Source organism: Alosa pseudoharengus, unplaced genomic scaffold (assembly GCF_046254945.1).
Source record: "Alosa pseudoharengus isolate Yale_2024_CS ecotype anadromous, Long Island Sound unplaced genomic scaffold, YU_APseudo_1.1 YU_APseudo_1.1_scf_10, whole genome shotgun sequence".
Lineage (NCBI taxonomy): Eukaryota > Metazoa > Chordata > Actinopteri > Clupeiformes > Clupeidae > Alosa > Alosa pseudoharengus.
The window spans coordinates 13,378,019-13,398,011 of record NW_027468565.1 but is presented as its reverse complement, the minus strand read 5'-3'; the positions used below and the strand labels follow the sequence as shown (position 1 = coordinate 13,398,011).

General features: G+C 40.0%; 1 long non-coding RNA gene across 1 annotated transcript; it reads right to left on the bottom strand.

The window, feature by feature from the left end:
* Window positions 1-19,403: 19,403 nt before the first annotated feature.
* LOC143139732 (uncharacterized) lies at window positions 19,404-19,793 on the bottom strand. The gene is made up of 2 exons (XR_012990455.1): window positions 19,757-19,793; window positions 19,404-19,491 (listed from the first exon to the last, which is right to left on the bottom strand). It is a non-coding gene; the product is annotated as an uncharacterized LOC143139732 (long non-coding RNA).
* Between the last annotated feature and the right edge of the window lie 200 nt (window positions 19,794-19,993).

Genomic DNA, 19,993 nt, shown 5'->3' with positions numbered 1-19,993 from the left:
ACATTACTCTCTTATTTGTCCATATTATTTATGCTGGTCTCTAGACCTTATTCTTGCACTGTTGCACTGTTAGCCTACTGTTGGACTCAAGGGGGCAGGCGAATTCCCGGAAGTAGAAGAATCGACGTAGGCTGGAGGGACCACCTCTCTGCTAACTCCCATAGAAGTCCATTCATTCTAGGATTTTTTTGAAATACCATAACTTCATATAACATATATCCTGTGCCGATATTGTAGCTTCTGTGTAATCTACATAAACACTACAAAGGCAAAACAGACTCCATTACCTCGTCAGTAACGTTGGTTACCCGTAAGAAGAATGGTTAGCTTGTTCGGTTGGAGGGAAGCTAGCTTTGACGTAATCTCTCTTTCGCGCCGTAGGGAGATAACCGTATTGTTTGGATAAGCTCAGTCCACCTTACTGTCTGACGGTAACTCATAAGCAAAACCTAGCATACACGACCGTATGTTAAGGTAAAGCATTACACAGAGGCAACCTTATAATAATAAAAAAGTAAACCTAATTTTTTTTAAAACGGCACTAATTATTTCAGAGGTTTTCAATGGATTGACCGTAGGTCGGAAAAGTGGAAAGAAGATTAGCTTCAAGGCTATAACTTTTTTGTTTTGTTTTAGCATGACTATTTTTGAATATGTGAACTGTTGATGATCATGTATGGTAGCTTCAACATTAACACGACTTGGTGAGGATGATATTAATAATAATACATAAATAAATGTTTAACTTTGATGACTTTGAAGGCGAAGGAAGTGTGAGAAGAATTTCTGTGTAGGCTATCTATCATATGAGTTACAAGAATCAGTTCGAGCGTGTGAGTCTGCGCAGTACTGGGGGGACCAACTGAAAAATCGTTCTATTTGACTCAGTGCCCTCCCATTGAAAACGACGGAGTCTGTTCGTCCATTTCTTTTACTGTCTATGGTTGGACTGCTTTTTGCACCTTCACCATGACACTCACTCTCTTGAGCACCTTACCATGCACACAGAACTACAGGCCAGTCCCGGCCCTGTCACTGGAAGCGTCTCATTCTTGATCATCCTCAAGCACACTGTGGATTTTTTTTTCAATTTAATTTCTATAGTATATTTAGTATTTAGTTTTGTTAGTTTTTCTTATCTTCTACTGTCTCTATTGTACAGTGGAGTTTTGTTATGTGTATATACTTATATTTACCCTTTCTGCTGTAAGTGCATGTTGTCTGTGATGTCTGTATGCTACTGAGACCTTGAATTTCCCCTTGGGGATCAATAAAGTATCTATCTATCTACCTCCTATAACAATGTTGTGTACTGAATGTCCACTGGCCCACTGTGTTACTGCTTACACTGTCTACACTGTTTACTGGCTATATTAGCCCACATGCACAACCCCTCCCTCCATCATACTTGACCAATGGCTGATACCCTATTACTTCAAACCTATCCTTCCCAGGTAAAAAAAAAACTATTAAAAGTATACTTTTTGAAAGTGTACTAAGTAGTTTGTACTTTTTTCGTCAAATCCAAGTGTAATTAAGTGTAGTGAATTATGTATTAAGTTCAACTTAATACCAACTTGACTATACTTTGAGTGTAATTAGTGTGCTATAATGTTCTTAAGTACATTATACTAAAAGAGATTTTATGAGCATTCGGAACACAGTCGCAGAACAATTTTGTAACATCCCAAGTGTATTGGAAATGTACTTAAAAGGCATTACAGTATAACTAATAATAGTGTAGTAGTGTATTTTGAATACACTCTTATCATCCTCACTTCTATTCATTTGGCATGCTTCTGTAATATTTTAAATTAACTTCAAATGTACTTCCTGACTACAATAAGTGCCTTGAAAGTTTGCAGTTATGTTAATAAAAGTATAGTCTTAAGATACTTTAAGCATTATACAGGCATGCAATTTAAGTATAATATTAGTGTGATTTAAAATTGTACTATTAGTACTCTCCTACCTATTCTGTTACATGACAAATTACACTTTGATTATGAGAAAAACATTTTGAATTAATGAAAACAAAACATAATATTCATCCATAACAAAAGTAAAACATTTTTCTGAAAGTTATGGATCTCTTGAGCATATCTTTTCAAGTTGGATGTGGTAACGCGATAAAACATGCATTTGGGCATATTATATTATTTCACATGCATAGATTTTTCGAGTGGCTGTTCGGAGCACTGGTCAGATTCCTCCTCGCTCGCAGCATTTTCTTCCATGCTTGGGGAGCAGTTTCCTCTGAGTGCGCACGTGCAGAGAGAATTTGCACGCACACATTTAATATCTACGTGTGTGAAATAATATATAATATAATACACCCGAATGCATGTTTCATCGCGCAAGTGCTTTTTGCCACTATTGTGTCGCGATACTCTACAGCCTCATTGGTAGACCATCAATTCAAAATGCAGATTTCATGAAAAACAAAAGTTGTTTACCCTCCTAGGTGAGAGAATTTGCCCTCTAAGCTTGAAATTATTTACTGGACACCCAGCCTACAAGCCAACAACTTAACAGTCTAACATGGCAAAATTTGTAATGCATGATCATTTATTGCTTATTTGTTTGCAAAGTCTTCTGGCCCAGAAAGAAAACCATGGTGGTTACGGATCATGGCTGAGGAGGAAAGGTACAGCTGGTAGAGTTGTGCAGTGAGTGAACTTCCCTCCCAACACTGAGATGTGGTGGCAAAAGCTGTGGTAACTAGCTTCCTTACTAGCACACCATCTTCCAGTCCAAGATGCATAAAGTTTTCGGTGGCAACCCGGGGCTGGACAGCAGTCAAATGCATTGACCTTGGTATTAGAGAATTTGTCTCTGTTGTCTGTGAACAGAAAGAAGATGGACAACATTTTACACGATAAACAATATTTTACACAGAATTATCTGTACCTATTTGACATTTACTTTTTATGAGTCAAATTGGTATTGACACCATCTGTTTGCCATCCTGGTATGGGTAGACCTGGCCAGGTAGTCTTTCCTTAAAGCGTTGTGCACCTTGGCACCGATATGAGTGCAACCACCCTGTTTTCTACATTTGATTACCTTAGATTCCTTTGTTTCCAATACAACCGTATTATCGTTTTCGGGTCAAATGGCATTTTAAATGGGAGTCGTAGGGGCACTAGCCTACTATTTTGATGCATGAATCAAAATCATCATGTATCAAAATAGTTCTGCCCCTACGACTCCCATTCAAAATGGCATTTGACCCAGAAACGACAATACAGTCAAGCTTAATGGTGGCTCTTCTGACTTAATTATGCTTTCAAACGAAAGTTTGACTCAGGTACATTCACAAAAAGACCCTAGGTTGCATTTTGGCTTGAGTTATGCTTTAAGAGTAATGGGGCAAGGCCCTGGATGAAGAATATACCTTTAATGCTGATTATTTGAGGCGTTCAGACATCTCGGTTTCAAAACTGTTCAGGAACACCTGTAAAAACATAGTTAGGCTACAGATTAAAACTAGGTAAATTACAAACACTACCATGAAATGAACTTGAATGCTCTGTCAAACACGAATAATTAAAAAAATCTAAATCTATCGCATAAACCAAGGCATAATATCAATCATGTATCCTAAGCTTCATAGCACTAACTTAGTAAAACACCAGGTTTAATTCCCCCTCTAATATCAATGGTGGAAAAAAACGTTCTACTTCATAAAATGCATGTAATGTGTCCTGTAGACTCATTTTAAAAGATGTCTCCACGATTAAATAAAAAAACAGCTACAATGTCATTAGCATGCCTAATGAATGTGAAGTGTGACTAGACCAGGGTTGCCAGATTGGGCGGTTTCCCGCCCAATTGGGCGGTTTTGCCATCTATTTTGCGGGCAAAAATGGGTTTGGGCGGGTGTATAAAAATTGGGCTGGTTTCGGATCAGTTCGGCGGGTTTTTGTAGCCTTAACAGAGGCACTTCAGACCCTTCTTCCAGCGACCGTTTCTGGTCAGCAGGCAGCAGTCTCTCACTCAGTCACTCACACACCCTCTGGCTGACGTGCCCCCTAAACTCACGACACTCTCAGCTCACGTCACCTTATGCATTCTAGCTATATAAATGGCATAGTGCATGGTATTTCCATAACCGCGAGATATGCGCTTCACAATGACGGCAATTAGTTGTTAGATATTCACAGCAGACAGTAAAGCCCAGCAGTAATTTATCCAAATTAACACATATGTCAAGTACCATTCATGATGTTGTCAAATATTGAAGTTGTGGGAAGTTTAAGCTGTATGTTTCTTTCGTCCCCCATGTCGTTTCAGGAGGGACGAATGAAACAAAACGCACGTTCGATTTCTCCTTAAATAACTCCTGAATGGTTTTGTTCAGAGCTGAAAATGCAACGGTATTTGACAGAGGACAGATGTAGGTTGCTTGTGACAAAATATTAGCTTTCAGTGTTTTACGATGTCTTTGTAAATTACGTTTAATTAAAAAGTGTTTGAGTCCAGTTCTCCCCTACTCCGGCGCAGACCGCCCTTCAAACACACAGCTCGCGGGGTTTTCAAACTTAGCTAGCTGACAATGTCAATATGCCAAAGTGGGCAAAGAGCATTTTCTCATTACAGTCAATCTCTTCATGAGTGTGCACACTGCTGAAAGATTACCTACGAGACAGGATGGACTTACCCCTTCTTTCAGGGTTGATGGATGTGCGCAGGTCTTGCGCGAATGGCTTGACATAGGACTACGGCCCACGTTCCGTCCAGCCCGACAGTTGTTGAGGAAGTTTGACAAAGCCTACTAGAACTTTTTTATTATTTTTAGGCCTAATAACAATTGCTCAAAGCGATTTTCACGAAGGGCCTAGGGCCATAGGCCTATGTTTTTTGTGGAGATGGCCCGCCATGTATGAACGTTCTGCTTCTGCAAAGAGCGCACTGACACCCCTGTTCGTTCAACGCGACTTTCATGAAAACTCTAGGTTTAACTGCCTGTCAGGTAGGCCTACTAATTGTTCTAAATTACAGGTGTCAAACTCAAGTTTGCCTTTAGCCTATATCTGGCGTATGAAAATATTTTTTGCGTGTATAGAGTTGCCATGCATGAACGCACTGCTTCTGCAAAGAGCGCACTGACACTGTCCTAAGCCTATTCAGCGCGATTTTCATGAAAACTCTAGGCCTAACTGCCTGTCTCAGGGAATAGATAGCGCCTAGGTATTAATTAATTGTTCTAAATCACAGGTGTCAGACTCAAGTTTAACTCAAGCCTTTAGCCTACATTTGGGGTAGGCCTATGAAAATATTTTTTGTGTAGCCTAGAGTTGGCCCACCAGTTATGAACGCACTGCCTCTGCAAAGAGTCGACACCCCTGTTCTATAATCAATGCGATTTTCATCTAATGTTATACATGAATATGCATGTGTCATGTTGCTATTATAAATAATTGAAATGTTGTGCGTTAGGCTATTTTGTATGTTCATATAGCCTACTGAATGCTTTTGTTTGAAGCGTCTATTGACACAAACACTCATTGATAGTCTACGTTTAGCCTATTGCATTATTTTCCGTAACATAAGCTTATAGAAGATAGTCTGACGTCCGTGTAGCCTACTTTTGCGTTCATTTGATTGAATATTGTTTCTGAAATTGGATAGGCTAAGTCGAAAAATGGGTAATTTTAAAGCTTGTTAATGATTTCAATGTGTTCAAATGAGAAACAAGCAAAAGCAAATTTGGGCGGTTTTTTGTGCATTCTCGCGGTTTTTGACGAGGTTTTGGGCTGGAAAACCTTGCTGGCATCTGGCAACACTGGACTAGACTAGCACCATCCTCCTTTCTGTGAGGTAGCCTACACCACACATAATACTAAAGAACATTGGTGAACTTTAGGCAAACGTTGCTTAATAAAGAACACACTTTCTTCCATCATAGTTTGTCTAACGTTAACGTGGGTGCTAGCCAATGCTTGTCAATAATCCATAGACAGTAAAAGAAAGCAATAATCCCACAAACACCTAGTCTAATGTAGTTTTCTTCTTGATAGGGATCTGGGTCGACGTTTATGACGTTAACGTTAGCTAAATTAGCTAACGTGATCTGGCATTGCTAGCAAAGAGTATAGAAGTAACTTCTATACTCTTTGTTGCTAGCTTGTACTAGCAATAAAAACAAACTCTTGAAAGATTGCTAAGCCATCAATTTAACTTCTCCAAAGACTACCGAAGGTCATAAAGAGTAAGCTACATCAGAATCATTTAACAATATGCTTTGGGACTCACCTGATAACGAATAACTTGGCACTTTAGATCCAACTGGCTTCAGCCCTTGTTATCTCATATGACGAGTCCTTCTGGCTCTGTAGGACCAACGTCTCTGGCATGACTAGAATTTATGGTATCTTTAATTTGGACAAACCTGTAACCTTATACGGACCGTAAACGTATGCATTTTCTGGTCTCTACAGTCCATCTGTCTTGCAAATAAAGTTACAAGCATAAACTGTATAAAATTACGTTAATGTTTGCTCACACCACGTTTTGCTCGAAAGGTGCACAGATCCGCCCACTCCATTTCAAATTCAAACAGCCATGTTATTGGTCAACTGGACTGCCTATACATTTAACTGTGTTGCCTATAAATTTAACAAAATGCCACATTCATCCTCTCACAACCTCTACATCACAAACGTATAGGCTACTACCTTACTAATGGTGCATTCAGAGCACCTCGGAATGACAAGGACCGCCCCCATGGCTACTTTGTTTTTCCGACAGCAAGTGTTCAAGTGCTTTGCCATCGAATGTGTGACAAACACGGATGCCACAACAAAGGTTAAAACATACACTCACTAATCCTAAACAAACAACTGTATTTGCTTAAAATATAGTGTAAGATGCTCGTGAAAGAAAGATATGCAGCTTTCAAGTGATAAAAAGGGCAAATTCCCAAGTTCACATTAAAACTGTTGGACATGAAAGGCCACATGGACTACAAACGAACTACAACGTGACGACAAAAGTGATGACGAGCCCCTAACTGGGCAACTCTGTTATATTAGCAAAATAGACCTCTCCAGAATATATCCCGCCTCCTAACTTCCGTATCCATCCAACTTCCAGGCGTGGATTGTCTATGAGAAACATGGCGTTTTGAAAGATCGTACCTGTCACACTCTGTAGGTGACAAAGTAGAAAAAGCTGCTGGGTAGATTGGCCTACACACTTCTGCCATCTAGTTTCCACTGGATTTTTTGATTTTCGGTGCCGTTTAAGTAGTATAGTCTATAGTATACTACTTAAACGGCACCGACAATCAAAAAATCCAGTGGAAACTAGATGGCAGAAGTGTGTAGGCCAATCTGCCCATCAGCTTTTTCAACTTCGCTACCTACAGATGTTTTACCGGTATGATATTTCGAAACGCCATGTTATTTCTCATAGACAATCCACGCCCGGAAGTTGGATGGATACGGAAGTTACGGAGGCGGGACTTATTCTGGAGAGGTCAATCTAGCCCCAGTTTCCGACCTCTGACTCACACATTAAGTGACGTGAATGACGCGGAATGATGATGTTTTCACTCGGAGAAAGGTTTTTCCGAAGCACATGAACGCTAGGTAAGACACAAAATCAACAAAAGAAAAATATTATTTGATGACCAAAACCATAGACTATATTTAGGTTATTGCACATTGCCATCCATGAGGCTGACATATCAGGCCAAAAGTCTACACACATTAGTATTTTAAAGGTGAGATGACTATGAAACTATACAAACAATGTATTAGGCCTACCAAAAAAATATACTTTCCATAAGTACACTATATTACAACTCTAAGTATTAGCAATTTAATACACTTAAATAAACTTATTTACCATTTAAAATACACTAACAACAAAGTACACTTTTTAAAAGTACATTACAAAAACACTTTGAATATTGCACAATAAGTATGTTTAATTATAGTACACTGAAGTTGAACTTAATAACATCTACTTTGAAGTATACTTTCTAAAAGTACACATTAAACCTACTTTACATAAAGTACAAAAAGTGTAAGCATACTCTAAGTATTAGCAATTTAATACACTTAAAGTAAATAAACGTATTTACCATTTAAAATACACTAACAACAAAGTACACTTTTAAAAAGTACATTACAAAAACACTTTGAATATCGCACACTACGTATGTTTAATTTTAGTACACTGAAGTTGAACTTAATAACATCTACTTTGAAGTATACTTTCTAAAAGTACACATTAAACATACTTTACATAAAGTACAAAAAGTGAAAGCATACTTGCTTTATACTTCATATACTTTAATCATATTTCTAACACACTAAAGTATACTACTTTTTTACCTGGGTTGCACTGCTGCTATAATTCTTATATTACTATGTTTACATTTTCCCCTTATATTGTCCATATAAACTATAACTGTTATATTACTATGCTTGTCTTATATTGTCCATGCTGTCTTATATTGTCCATATTTAATGCTGGTCTCTTATATTGTCTATATTTATTTTCTTTAACCCTGTACTGTTGCACTGTTGGACTTATTTGCCATACCACCATGACACACACCTCATTGAGCACCTTACCACTGCATACTGAAACACAGGGTCAGTCCCTGCCCTGTCACTGCAAGCGCCTCATGCTATACATCCTTAGTACATTCATGTGGATCCTTGTTTTAGTATCTTTAGTATCTTTTACTGTTCTTTTTAGTCATGTGGATTTGTTATTTTATCATCCTGTTTATGTTGTAGTGTATGTTGTGTGTGGTGTCTTAAAGGTTGTATCAGCGATAGCGGGGATACGTCACTTCTGTTGATGTTCAAAAAAACCAGAGAGCTAGCTCGCTACTCCCTCCCCCTCCCTCCCATGCAATTAAAACTCCCCTAAACGTGCATCTCGTCGCTGTCGTTGAAACACTTTATTTTGCCTTTGAGTGGTTGCCAACCCTTGTTGGTAGCAATTGTTTTTGTGTACAGATCTCAGAGCCTAGGCTGCCTACAGAGGCGCGTTTTTTTGACGGCCTGCTTATGGGGCAGACAGCTAGCGGATCGTTAAGAAAGATTAGATGAATTTGATTATTCATGTTTGGGCCTTTTTTGGGCCAGAAGCCGCTGATATGTATGTATCAACGGTTTCAGGCCCAAAAAAAGCCCAAACATAAATGATGGGACTTGAATTTCCCCTTGGGGATCCATAAAGTATATATCTATCTATCTATCTACTATGAATAGGTGTTCCAGACTGTGATCTCAGTGAGAAAATGAACTGACAAAAGGACAGAGCCAGTCTATTAAGTCTAACCCTTTATCATTTAACTCTGAAATATTTAGCGGTTGTTATAGTACTTAACCCATAACTACACTATACACAAGCCTCAATTCACGACTGGCTCAAGGTCATTCTGCATGGCCGGCAGCGGAGTAACTGGACTCTCCCTGCTTCAATTATGTATGGAAGAGTTGTTTTTAGCCAAATAGTGAGCTGGGTTTCTTTTGTGATATTTGTATCATCCCTCTAACTGGATAAGAACATGAGCACAATGGCCAGGGTTCAGTTTCAGTGTGTGTTCAAATCAGGGACCTATTCACAGACAGATGAATAGGAAGCTCTCTGATGGTACCTTTTCTCAGATGGTGCTGGGACTACTCATGGAATGTTCTGACCGATGCTTCCCCTCAGGTCTGTCAATTTTCCTGTGTCCAGCTTGATCATACCCAATCCTGCCTGGTCACCTGATGGAAAGATTCAGTGTTCGGAGAAAGATAAAAGTTACAAAAACATGGGGAGACAAATTAGTTTTACTTCCCCAATGGGGCATATATGGAAGAGCAAAGTTAACACTAGCAGAGAAAACAAATACTACATTCTAATGTGCTATGACTATTTTAATGTTGACAATTTGCGTGTGGTTAACATGGGAGAGAAATGTTATTCCATAGCTGCCCCAATTTCACAAATTAACTGCTCTCAAAATTGGCTACATGTTTCTCAAACTATGACTGTACATAACAAGCTAGGACTAAGCATAGATTAGTAATAAAGCAACAAAATGCAACTAAAAGGACACTGGGTGAGTGCAGACCTCCAAGGGGCAAATTCCCCATCTCGCAATGTTAATGTAAAATTGCACTGCACTTGCCAAGAGTGAAAAATAATTTGTGGAGCTTCCCCAAAATGTAAGGTTCCCTCAAGGTCAATCAGGAAAGTTTTCTTGACAGCGCCGGAACGTTCCTTGAACCATGTTTAAAACTCGAGCAGAGAAAAAACGAAGCCTACTGAGCATGATTTCATTTGAGAGATATATCAGCCTCGTATAGGAGAGAGACAAAGTGCATATCTGAAATCTAATTGTCACTCATTTATTAATACTATTTTTCCAGCTATTTATGAGTGACAGGTGCTTGAGATGCTTACCTCATGCCAGCGATAGCGATAACTGCATCCCCCTCCAAGTTATTAAGGCAAAGAATCAGCTGGATATTTATACCATGTTATACCTATTTCTTTCACATTTACGGTGTCTTTCTTCACAATAAACTAGCCTAACTAAACCATTTTCAATGGGCATATCCCGTCATGTTATTGTTCAAAACACCAGCAAGAGAAGGCTAAACTGTTTCAACCATAGTTTAAAATAAAAACAATAAATGCGGCAACTGACTTTCAATGCATGCTGGGAACTAATAGGCCTAAAAGGCCTAAAGCTAAATTATGGAGTGTTGTAACCTCAACATGAAAGACGCTTCCAAATCAGCACAGCTCCGGTGCTTTATTGAATCCATGGTCAAACCAGACAGAGAGCTAAAAGTATAATGCTCGCCTATTTTTGGTTGAACCTTTGGGTCGAGCTAACATAGGCTAACTATTGTTGTCAGGCAACCCCCACGACGAGTCTCTCTCTCCCACACAGGCACGTTAGGCAAAATCAGTTCCGTATGACACGATGACAGACCTACTCCAACGATTATACAAAAGTTCGACCTTAAAGGAACACGCCACCCAATGTCAGTAGTAATATATGTTCTTACCTTAACTTTCACGAGTTGAGTCATACCTCTCCCATGTCGGTACGTGCACTCAAACGCTCTGGTGCGCAGCGCGAATGTGTTAGCATGTTGCTATGCTAGCGGGCTCAGACGTAGCCATAGAGGGAGGAAGATAGCAGGTGTTTGGCTCGGGGTCATGGTGCAAAGGACCCTAGGGTGATATTACTCCAAACCATCGCTTTAACCTTTGTTGTGGCATCCGTGTTTGTCACACATTCCGACGGCAAAGCACATGAACACTTGCTGTGGGAAAAACAAAGTAGCCTTGTCATTCCGAAGTGCCATGAATGCACCAAAACACTCGCACACATGCGCACACGTCGGGAAAACAGAAGACAAAGGGAACACAGGGGAAAGCCCAACACGCGGGCAAATAGCCTCGGCGCTACAATATCATCACAATTGTCAAAGCTAGATGTGATCATTAAAAACACGCCGCTTCGTTCATACCGGGTCTGCCGCACATGCTGTAATTTAATATCGAGGCTACTGCGCGATACAAATCAAACTTTTCCCAAATCCCGTAGGGCAGTGTTTCCCAAAGTCTGGGTCGCGACCCACGGGTGGGTCGCAGGAGATTTTATTTGGGTCGTCAGCACAATTTATGTTGTGTTATAAGCCTAATTGATACCATTTGTCATTTGATACCAGGAAAGCTAACAGTTTTCTATTAGGATGTAGTTTGTTAACTACCACAGTCACGGTTTTGTCATAAAAGCTCATGAAACTGGTGCATGAAACTAGGGGACGAACGCATCGCAGAGGGGGTGCCAGAGCATGGATATCTACCTCTCAAAATGAAACCGTTCTGTGGGGCGCCTGCCATGTACCTCGCAGTTGCAAACTACAAGTAGGGGGGGGGGGGGTGTTAATACCAAATACCACAATAGCCCTGATTTCCTGATGCAACAAGATGTTTTAAGCAGTCCTGTGTATTTTTTTTGAAATTTTCTTCCAAAAACCCCCCCCCTACCTTTTTGGGATCAAGATGGGGTATGAGAAATGGCAGTTCTTGCATTCCATGCGTAATAGTCACAAAGGTTACTGTGAGGAGCAGGTTGATAGAAAGTGGGAGCGAACAATGGAACGAAAGAATGCGAGGGAAAAGGCCCTGCAGGCCATGCAGAACAAGGAAGAGGAACGGAAGAGGGCTGATACAGCATTGGTTGGGTCAACATACGAAGAAGCTATGGGGGAGGCAACCAGAGAGACCACCACTGAATCTACTGATAGTATCTCAGAGCAGGTAAATACAGCAGATGATACCAGAGACTTTCTAATGAGGAGACACAGCACTCAAAAAATCCTCCATAGAAATGCATGGGGTTAGTTTGTAACGCCGTTGTCTACACATATCCCACCCCTTCCTCGGCAAAACGTCGACATGTGAATACATTGAGCCAATCATGTGGTGTGATGTGAATACATTGAGCCAATCATATGGTGTGTTGTGAAGACATCGTGCCAATCATGTGTTGTGAACTCGCCGCTGGAGCAAGGTTGGTGTCGTGAAGCCTTGCGCACGCGCATTTCTGCCGAATAGGATGCCCAATGAGTGCCCAAAAAGCGTTGCAATATGGCCGCCGAGTGGAGGGACTTGCCTAAAAGGACTTTGATGATACATACAACCCTGCAACTGAGCAACTCCAGTCCAAAAGGAGAAAAGTACACGTTGCCACGGACACTGACAGCAATGACTAGTGAGGTCAACTTTGTTTTACATTGCGCATTGTAATGATCTCTGCTTAATGTTTCTTATTGAATGTAATTCTGGATCATTTTGGGTGACCTTTGACCTTTAATATGACCTTGAAATAGGATATTTTATAATGCAAACTATTCTCATGGCATGACATACCACATGAAAGACCATCAAAGGGCCCATAATGAACATTTCTCTACATTGAACTTAACAAAATGTTAGAATATTGTGTGTGTTTTTGCAAAAAATAGGCATTTTGAGCCATTTTTGTGACCTTTGACCTAAAATATGACCTTGACACTATACCCTTTGTAGTGCAAAGTGCTCTTACGGCATTGCATGTCACATGAAATACCTTTAAAGGACCCAGCATGAACATAAATGCACTATGTACTTTCAGGGTTCCTACGCAGTATGGAAAACCTGGAAAAGTATGGAATTTGATTTTAGTAATTTCCAAGTCTGGATAAGTATGGAAAAAACAAACAAGGGTATGGAGAAATATTTGTGTTTCCAGACTATTGCATTTGCAGTACTAATCAGTGGTGGACGAAGTACACAAATCCTGTACTTGAGTGAAAGTAGAGATACACATGGTCAAATGTTACTCCAGTAAAAGTCCTCCTTTTACATTTCCACTTGAGTGGAAGTACAAAAGTACTTGCCTTCAAATGTACTTAAGTATCGAAAGTAAAAGTCTTGAAATGTGTTATGACTAATTTACTATTGTTGAAATGATTTGGCACAGACATAGGCATTCATTAAGCCTTTCTCCTCCATTCAAGGACAAAATCAGCTAATAATTGTTGTATGTAGAAAGAACTAAAAACAAACTAATGTGATATCTTATCTTAGATATTTCAAAGTAACCACATTTTTCTTTGTTGAATGCTTTACACTTTCAGACCAAATCAAGATGTTCCCTTTTGTGTTTGATAGTGTCAGATTGTCTATCATTGTCTATCATTTGCTCGATGGCATCAAGAGGCTAGTTATGATAACATCAATATTATGAAAAGGGGTCAACAAGGTACAGTAAATAGTGGATAATAACATAGGTTATGCAACACCATTATTTAAAGCCTAGCTCGCTTCATAGAAAATATACATGTATTTGGACAGTCTTTTTTCCAAAAGGAACTTGAGCTGTACTTCTGCTGTCACAAAATGTAGTGGAGTAAAAAGTAAGATATTTGGTCTTGAAATGTACTGGAGTAAAAGTAAAAAGTTTAACAAAATTGAAATACTGAAGTAAAGTACAGATACATGAAAAAGCGACTTAAGTACAGTAATTGAGTAAATGTACTCAAGTAATGTCCACCACTGGTACTAATCACTTCACTCAGGTCATAATGAACCATTCCTACATTCCTGCTTAACTGTCAGTCCCCATCGTCAAGATACAACTAAAAATGACCTAGCTAAAAGGACGAATATTAAGTGTCATTTTTTAATTCACTTCAGTTGTCCAATCCATTTGTTTTCACCGAGTTATCCCAAACCAGAAGTGGCCGCAATGTCGAGAATATAGTCAGAAAAATCTAGAGAGAAGTTTGGAAATGTGAGTATGGAAAAAGTATGGAATTTTCAAATGCAAAATGTGTAGGAACCCTGTACTTTGAAAGTTGGCAAAAAACACACATTTTCAGGGTTGAAAAAGTAATTTTCAGGGTGGGGGTTTCGGGCTTGATTTGAAATTTTTTCACATCAATGTATTCCCAAGACATGGGAGCATTAGAAAATCTGGGCTAAAGTTGAATCTGAACATTTTCATGAAATAACCCCCCCCCCCCCACTACAAGGGACATGAATCGCCTATTTGCACGAACATTAACAGATACCAGCTCCTCAACTTTACTGATTAAAATCTAGTGACCATGCTGTCAACTAAAGCAGACATCCATAGACCGGACATAAGGCCATTCAATTTGCATAGATAGTTTCGTATTATATTAGGCTACAATTTAAATGGACATTTTAAATACTATTCCTCTCGTTTTTTACCTCGCTAACTCCAAAGTAAAGGCGCATTCTTCCGGCTATTGCGCAAAAGCCTCTTGTTCTGATATAACGACTATACAATATAATATAATACTACAATACAATATAACGACTTGAATTATTTGCTGTTTACATCGGAATTGACGTCCACAGTGTTATGGACAGTGTTGGGCAAGTTACTTCAAAATCTTAATGTACTATGCATTACTTATTACTGTAATTTCAAAGTAATTTGTTACATTATAATATTACTGTCTCTGAATTGTAAGGCATTACACTACTATTGCATTACTTTTAAGTTACTTTCACCAAAATATCTAGAAATATGGATTTGCCATTCTAAATGCAGTTTATTACACACAATGCAGCTTGCTCTTCCAATGGAGGGAGATGTGGTATAGCATAATGACGGAGCTAGGCTTAAGGCAACAGTAGAATGCAATAGGCGCAGTGCTCATAATGCAATACAAGGAACAATCATAGTCAGAATTTTGTTAAAAACCGACAAAAGATCGAAGTCTGGTAAATTGTGATAGAAATACTGTAACTTTAAGGCCTAGGCCTACTCATTAAAATTAATAGAGAGCCTACTATATTGTAAATCAAAGCTTAAAGGAACCGTATGTAAGATTGTGGCCAAAACGGGTACTACAATCACTTTCAAATTACTGTAGAGCGGTGTATCCCCTTCCCCTCCCCTCTGACTGGCAGAGTTGGCAACCGGATGATGAAACACTACTGACTTTGTGATTAGTAGATAGGTGGAGGGTGGCGCATTAGGCCAAAACACAACATGACAACATCAACATCAGTTGAGGGCTGCAACTTCACTTTTTAAATGACAATATCCTGGCCAGACTACTGTTGTCAGTGATATAAGTATTTGAAATGAACATGATTTCTTAATGTCTAGTGACATATCAGGGCAATTTTATGATTAATTGAAATACATTTTTTACATACGGTTCCTTTAATAAAGACATGTCAAGATGGTGGCCTGCTGGCCATTTCGGTGCCCTAAGTGAGTGGCTTTGAGTGAGTGACATTTAAATGATAACTTAAACACCTAAAGTAAAGTAAAAGGCCTATTATTTACAGACCATTACTGTGTATTTTTAAACATTAATTTCTGAAGAAATGCTGTTTTACTTATAAATGGTGCACTGTCACTTTAAGAGCATTGATCTTTACGTTGTCATAATGCCCTTTTGCTAGCTCTTGTTTACAAGCCTTATTTGTTTGAGTTACATTGATAGCACAATATTAACAATAATATGCACAATGTTAAGTTGTTTTAAGCAACCTTCATTGCTTTGGAAATGGAAGTATGCAATGACATGTTGTGTCGACTCAGCATATCATGTGCTTCATGTAGCCTAAATGCTTGGAAAACGAATGATTGAAGACCCACCAATTCTAGTACTACGTGGTGATTGAGAGAACCCAAAAGGTGTCAAACTTGCATGTAACATCGTGTTAGTGCATTTTGACATTGTAAACGTTATTGATGAAGAGTGAAACGCAGTTTGCAGTAAAGCTACTATTCATTGGTTACATTTGGGTGCCCCCTCTGTCCTTTGGTGCCCAACGCAAAGTGCGTGATGCGCGTGGTGGGAGCGGTGGCACTGCCAGGCTACACAATCTTTTTCTGCATTTCTATCCCTTTATTCTCTTCAATTCAAGTTCACAGCACAAAGCTGGCATGCACAACAGCATAGTTTGTGTTTTATCAAGAATCAAAAAGATTAGCGTGGCACTACTTTAGATGTTTAATTAATTTACTTGTGCTATTTCGCGAGCTGAGAGATCTTTCGGTTTCGCACACAAAGTGCACTAACTATTATGTTCTTCATAGCCTTGTCTCTGACAAGCTGAAAATAATGAGCGGCTTATGTCCATCCAGCAAATAGAGTCCGCCTGCGAGTCTGCTGCAGCCACAGTCATATTCAACCAGTATCAGGAGATAACGTTCTACTATTTTGCGCGGATTTTTTCTCCTCTGTTGTTCTCGCGTGGTGTTTGCGAATATGTATCAAAACAAAACAAGCGCTTAATTTTGGGTTAAACTGCATTGTAACGCGCGTTACTGAAGTTTGTACCGAGTAAATATTACCCAATTTTTTTTTGTAATGCCTTACATTACCGCGTTACCACAAACAGCAATATATTACAGTAATTACAATACTTTTGTAACGCATTACTCCCAACATTGGTTATGGACCCATTTGTCTGCAACGCAACGTAGCCTACAACATTTTTTTTTAGAAATACAGGAACAGCTTACTATGCTGACGAATGATGACTGCGCAACATGCGAGGATTTCCCCAAACTCTTGGATGCGCATTAAAACGTATCTTTTCAGTAGTCATTTCCAACTGTTCACGCTGATGGTGCTTAAAATGCAACACAACCGTGTTCAAAGTAGGATCTGTCTATCTAGATCCTATAGCAATCTATGGTTGGGGAATGCATAGAAAAGTTGGAGAACCTGTGGCCTAAAACAATATTGGTGGTTGCAGGGTAGATTTGAAGTGAAATGGGTCGCGATGGTCTGTCATTTTTAAAAAGTGGGTCCCCAGAAAAAAAGTTCGGGAAACACTGCCGTAGGGAGTAGGGCCACGACATCTTTGCCCGAAATAAAATGTGTTAAACACTCCTTTTGTTCGGACTTCAATTTCTGAATATTTGGAAGGGTATACAGCACGGACTAAATTGCTTCATTATCTTATGCCATTGCCAACTCCTCGAGGACCCGCCTCCGTAACTTCCGTATCCATCCAACTTCCGGGCATCGAATGTCTATGGGAAATAACATGGCGTTTCGAAATATCATACCGGTAAAACATCTGTAGGTGGCGAAGTAGAAAAAATGGTGGGCCGATTGGCCTACACACTATTGCCATCTACAGTAGTTTCCACTGCGTTTTTTGATTGTCGGTGCCGTTAAAGTAGAAATATATCAGTAACATGGGATGCGTCTCCAGCAACGCGATGCACGCAGCTGTGTGTGGGAGCCGTAAGAAGCACTAACGGCTCCCACACACAGCTGCGTGCTTCGCGTTGCTGGAGACGCATCCCATTCACTTTACATGGGCTCACGTGATCCGTTGCCGAACTGAATTGTGGGTCCGTCGCGTCGCGTTTCTCCCGCCGCTCGCGTTGAGGAGTTCAACTGTTGCTGCACCGACAGACGGTACCGGCCAATCAAGCCAATCTACGGACGGCACCAACCAATCACATTACGGTTTTACTTCAAGTAATTTGCATAGCTACCGTCGGGAACACCCACTGGCATGCCTTGACGGAACGCAAATGTGTGTGGGAGCCGTAAGCTAACGCACGCTTCAGACGCCGCGACTCCCCCAGTCAAGGTTGCATAGCAACGGCAATGTTTCATAGTTTGTCTTCACCGAAATGGAGTTTGTGACACCAGAGCCTGTCTACGGAGGTGGCACTAACCCTGCGTGAAATCATCATGTTTGATAGGTTGTTAATACATTCTGAAAACGTTACTGTTCTGATCAAGGTCATGCAAAATAAAGCTATCGACTCAATACGATTCAGCCTCTGATTCCTAGTCTGCTTATCATTATCTGTTATTCGTGAAAAAAAATCTCATCTCGTCATGTCTTTAGTGTCTTCGTCGGCAATTTCTTTCTTTTTCAAATATCTCAATAACAGCCAACAAACTTGCACAGTCAAACCAAAGTTAAGTCATGTTGAAAAGAGGCTGAACCTTGCAAACGATTTACATTTATAGACCACTGAAACCACGCATGAATCACACGTGAAAATGACCATTACGTTAGGTTGTGACTGGGTTGTGAGCAAGATCTAACGCCCTCCCCCGCCCGCATACATCGGAACTAGCTCCCGGTTAGCATTAATAATCGTTTACTACTTAAACGGCACCGACAATCAAAAAATCCAGTGGAAACTAGATGGCAGAAGTGTGTAGGCCAATCGTCCCACCACCCAGATAGCAAACATACACTGGGACGGAACTGGGCCACACCTACCACAACGTCCGGCACGGATCTGCATAATGGACCTGATCCGGCGTCCAAACGCACATCGGTCCAAAATTGGTCTGGATCCGTTTGACGAGACTGGCCCAGTTCCGTATGGTAGTCTGTGTTACTGACGTGTTCCAGATCTGCTTATCATATGCAATCATACGGGTCCGCTGTCCGTGTGTGGTACGGGCCCGTTTATATTATCAGACATCAGCCGGCTTTATTTGACATGTGAAATGTGATTGGTAATTAGGCCTATTAGGCCTTTATCACGGCAGCTGAAGCAGGGCTGTTCAGTTTCCTGTTGGCAGGCAAACCACAGGTGTTCCTAAAAACATTAACGAGGCCTCTGGTTGAAGTAACTGTGGCCGAATCTGACACTTAATTAGAAACACCTGTGCTCACACAGGAGCAGGGCTGTTCACTTCCTACTTCGGCTGCCGTGATAAATCTGTTTGCTATACACATTTGCTAACAGGTTCGTTATAGGTTCACCCAGGCTAAAGTTCGTAACGTTTTCCCAACAGCTCAACTGATAAACATAAGCTAGGCTAAAAACACAAGAGGGGGGTAAAAAAACTTTACACATAAGTGTCTTATTATTTTTTTATTCAACAACCTGGCTGTAGAAGTGCAATCCCAGACAAAGTTTAAGTCGTGTTAATTCCACTGTTCCCATCGATATTCAGGCTGTCTTCCTCAGTCATCTCCATGGTCAATCTGAAACAACACAAAATAAACATTAGCCATTTATTCCTTTTTGAAAATAGGTAGTCACAATTACACTCGTTTTTATCATCAGTGATCCTGTTAGCGTTATCAATGTTTTTTCCAAAATAGTTATTGTGATGGCTGTTTTGCTTAAGCTAAGGTAGTAGGCCCTAGCCCATTGCTGGAAAATAATAGTATAACCTTAAAGTTATCAATAGCTCGGTTGCTTGTTGTTGTCTCTGAATAAAACAGAGATAAAAAGCAAATAGCCTACCTTGAAAAGTTGGGCTGTCCTAGTCCAGTCCCAGGCTGGCAAATCATGTCAAAAGATTGATAGTGAGCAAACCAAAGATCCTTGATTAACGTTACTGCTTGGACTTCTGCATGCGTGGCAAGAATATGGGGTTGTCTCATAGCACTGTTAGATCTGACACAAACAACAATTGACTACTTTTACCACTGCTAGGTAATAATAAAAATAATGAAACGAACATATGATCAATATTGAGCC